The sequence below is a fragment of the Asparagus officinalis genome, chromosome 8 (assembly GCF_001876935.1).
Source record: "Asparagus officinalis chromosome 8, Aspof.V1, whole genome shotgun sequence".
In the NCBI taxonomy this organism is placed as follows: Eukaryota; Viridiplantae; Streptophyta; class Magnoliopsida; order Asparagales; family Asparagaceae; genus Asparagus; species Asparagus officinalis.
In genome coordinates, this window is record NC_033801.1 from 93,660,928 (window position 1) to 93,665,617 (window position 4,690).

Consider the following 4,690-nt stretch of genomic DNA (forward strand, 5'->3'; position numbering starts at 1 on the left):
CAGGCCCAGCTCTCAGTTCCCACAGTGACACATTTCTAACCTATTTAAATTTTTTTTTTCATTTATTCATATTACTTTTATGTTTAATTAGAGATATTGTAGGCTGTAGATCAATAGATATTAGATATACATTGAAAGCTTTTTATTTGCTATTTTATATTTTGAAAGAATGTCTAATAAAAAATATGAAAGTGGTTGTCAAAAATTGAAAAAAAAAAAGAAAAAGAGTTAAAAAATTAATTCGATCTCAACAAGGAGCTCTTGATAAATTTGTTTTTAGTAATAAAGATAATGTTACATCAACTTCAATAGAAGAAGAAAGAATAGATGAACCTTTAGATTTTTTACTTGACAATGAATTAGAAGAATATGTTGAGAATTTAGGACAAAATAATGATATTAACGATAATAATATTCAAGAAGAAAAAGCTAGTACTCCTAATTTTAATGAAGAATATAATGAAGATTCACATGAGGATGAGGGCCAAGAAAATAATTTAGAGATGAATGAGATATCGTTTTTAATTTTTATCAATTTATGATCCTGGACAATGGAAATGTATTGATCAAAATTTTATAGATCTAATAGTTGAAAAGGGTCCAATTAAACTTGAAGAAGTAGATTTTCCTAAAGATGAAAATAATAGACACTTTTCTACATCATATTACATTAAAAAATTGACAAATGGAGAAAAACATGAAAGAAGGTGGTTAGTTTACTCAAAATATTTAGATAGAGTTTATTGTTTTTGTTGCAAATTATTTACTTTAAAATCTAGTACAAGTCAGTTAGTTAACGAAGGTACTAGGGATTGGAAAAATCTTAGATATAAAATTAAAAATCATGAAACAAGTCATGAACATATCACTAATATGTGTAAATGGGTAGATTTAGAAGTAAGATTACAAAAAATAAGACAATAGATAAAAACATTCAAGAACAAATTAATTAAGAAAAAAACACTGGAAAAAAGTTTTGCTAAGACTTATTGCTATAATAAAACATCTATCAAAAAATAATCTTGCATTTCGAGGAACAAAAGAAAAGATATATGAAAAAAATAATGGAAACTTTTTAAGCTTAGTTGAAATGATAGCGGAATTTGATCCCATAATACAAGAACATGTTAAACGTATTCAAGAAGGTGAAATTCAAAATCATTATCTTAGTCATAAAATGCAAAATGAACTAATAGAGTTGCTAGCTTCTGAAATTAAAAAAATGATCATTAAAAAAATAAAAGAAGCAAAATATTTTTCAATTATCTTTAATTGTACTCCAGATGCAAGTCATCAAGAACAAATGACTCTTATTTTAAGATGTGTTGATACTTCAACAAGTCCAATAAAGATTGAAGAATATTTTTTAGAGTTTCTAAAAGTAGATGATACTTCGGGAAAGGGCCTTTTTGATGAACTTTTAAATATTTTGAAAAAATATGAACTTGATGTTAAAGAAATAAGAGGGCAAGGTTATGATAATGGATCTAATATGAAAGGAAAACACAATGAAGTACAAAAGAGGCTATTAGATATAAATCCTAGAGCATTCTACACACCATGTGGTTGTCATAATTTAAATTTAGTCTTATATGATATAGCTAATTCATGTCCTAGAGCTATTTCTTTTTTTGAAGTGTTACAACGTATATACTCATTGTTTGCTTCCTCTACTAAACGATGGAAAATTTTAGAAGATAATGGATGCAAGTTATCTATTAAATCTTTATCTCAAACTAGATGCGAAAGTCGGATTGAAAGTGTTAAAGCAATAAAATTTCAAGCTCCAAATATAAGAGATGTTTTGATTCAATTAGCAGAAGTTAGTGAAGATCCAAAGATAAAAAGTGAAGCTAATAGTTTAGCAACTTATGGGATTGAAAATTTTGAATTCTTATTAGTTATGAATATTTGGTATGACATTGTTTGCTGTTAATTCAGTTAGTAAAATCTTACAATCTAAAGATATGCATATTGATATTGTCATAGATCAATTAAATGGTCTTATTGTATATTTAGAAAATTATAGACAAAATGGTTTTATGTCAGCTTTGAATTCAACTAAAGAACTTGCTAATGAAATGAACGTACAGCCTATATTTCGTAAAAAACGTAAAATTCATAGAAAAACAATTTGATGAAAATATTAGTAATGAAACAATATTTAACACTAAAGAATCTTTTCGTATTGAATATTTCTTATACATAGTCGATAAATCGCTTGCCTCAATTGAAAGTAGGTTTGAACAATTTAAAACATATGAAAAAAATGGTTTTTTGTTCAATTTGAAAAAATTAAAAGCTTTAGATGATATTGAATTGAAAGAATATTGTCTCAATCTCGAAAATGCACTAAAACATGATGAACATTTAGATATTAATGGACTTGATTTGTTTTCAGAATTGAGAGTGCTTAGGGAAATTTTAAAAATTTAGATTAATAGTCCAATTGAAGTGTTGAACTATATAAAGTGGTTAGATTCTTTTCTAAATACTTGTATTGCTTATCGTGTACTATTGACTATACCCGTAACAGTTGCTTCCGCTGAAAGAAGTTTTTCAAAATTAAAATTACTAAAATCTTATTTAAGATCGACCATGTTACAAGATAGTTTGAATGGTTTAGCAATATTATCTATCGAAAATAATATGTTAGAAAATATTGAATATAAAACTTTAATTAGTAATTTTGCAGCTCAAAATGTAAGAAGAATGAGATAAAATCTACTATAAGTTGTATCACTTAGGCCTCATCTAATATTTCGCCTTAGGCCCCAAAATTCCTAGGTACGCCCTGGTTTGGCAACGTTTATTATCACATAACACGGATGGATGCAGATGTCGACCCTAAGTTGAAAAGGCTTATTTTTATATTAATAGCGTAGCAACAACTTGATGAGAAAATGGTGAAAATGAGATAGTACTTAGAAATAATCACCGATAAAACAAAAAAAAAGGGACGAAAGCAACGAAAGCACCATGAGTAACTGTTGATGACAAGAACAATAAAAAAAGCGAAAGAAATTCATGTCATGTCCACCTTTTACCGCCACTAGCCTTTGCTAATTTCTGTTGACACTGATGCTTCTCCTTTTTGCATTCTCATTAATATTGAATAACAAAGTCACGTACCAACTTGGAGTTGTTAAATTTGAGACAAACATTTGTTGATGAAATGACCCATCAGCTTGAATTTGCCAAAATGGTCTTTGTTCAAAATGAGGTTGTCATTTAGTTTTTAAGATATTCCCACTTCAAATCCTGTGATATAAAAATTACCGTAGTGCTTGTTACTTTCACCTTCATTCTTTGACCTAACATCAAAGTTTTAGAGGACGCTTCCACAAGCAATCCTATCACGACTCAAAAATCACTTAGTATTAATCTCTATTAAGGCGTTGACATGTGTTCCTACACATAATTAAATAAATCCTTAACTGAGACGACTCAAACCATTTCGACAGCCAATTCAATTGGCCAACAACTTAAGTAGCCAAGTCAAAAGACGGTACTTGTTGGCCAACCCACCAAATCGACTTGTACTTGGCTTACTGTTCAGCTGACAACTCGCGTAGCCGAGTCAAAAGGCGGTGCTAATCGGTCCTTGACCAAACAAATAAAGAAACAATAGTTATCTCAAAATCATCGCTAGCCGACTGCCATTGCATTAACTACTCTGACAAATCGTCATTACTCTAGCCTCCATAGTCTTTATGACTCATCGGACCCAGTCAGCGTCAAGTACCTGCTGTCATTCCCTCATTATATGACCAGATGACTCACCCTCTTTTGTGGCCGACAACTGGAAGATAATTGTCGACTCAGGTGCCTAGATGGGCACGGCCCAAGTTACCTCTTTACCCTTCCAATCCATTATAAAAGGGAGCAGCATTGCATGGGGTAAATGTGAGTTTTTTCATGTAACTTTAAATTACCCTATCTCTGTATTTCCCACTCAAGATCAATTACTGACTTGATCGTCAGAGGAACAACCGGAGATCCCAACTACATCCTCTTACAAGCTCTTTATGTGCAAGGAAGAACGGTAAACCCCAGAACATGCCATCTGAAGGAGTTTGAGGATCTAACACACTCATAATCCTCACACAAACCCCCTATTTGATAACTAACATCAACAGTTTGGAGCCTACCTTGGGGCCTTCTTTCTTCTTCAAGCACGATGTCTACCTAGTCCCTGAAGAACGACGTGCGGGCTACGTTACTCAAGCCCAGCTGGAGGAATCCGCCCAGCGGATCTCTCTGTCGTTCTAGCAGCAGTTTGCACGTTCACCAATGAACTTCTCAACCGACTTCATCCCCAACAACCTTCCTCATCACTGGATCCGCCACCTTCAACAGGCCAACCCTCGGCAACTCCACCACCAGCGAAGTAGCAGTTGGTCCCTCCAACCCCTGCGTACGCCGCATTAATAGGTCATCATAGACTACATTGAGTACGTGTCTCCTCAGCCATGCCAGCAAGCTCGATTTACGGATCCTCACTGGCATTATCCGCAGTTTGTGGAGGCCACAAGAGAGAGCTCTAGTCCCGGTCGTGATGACTGAGGACCACTTGAGGAACATCGTAAGGCCCTAGTCATCATCATGTCGCTTCAAACTCATCAACCACAAGTGTGGCATTTGATTATGATCGGTCTTTCTGGCCAATTGTTGAGACCATTGGGGGGAA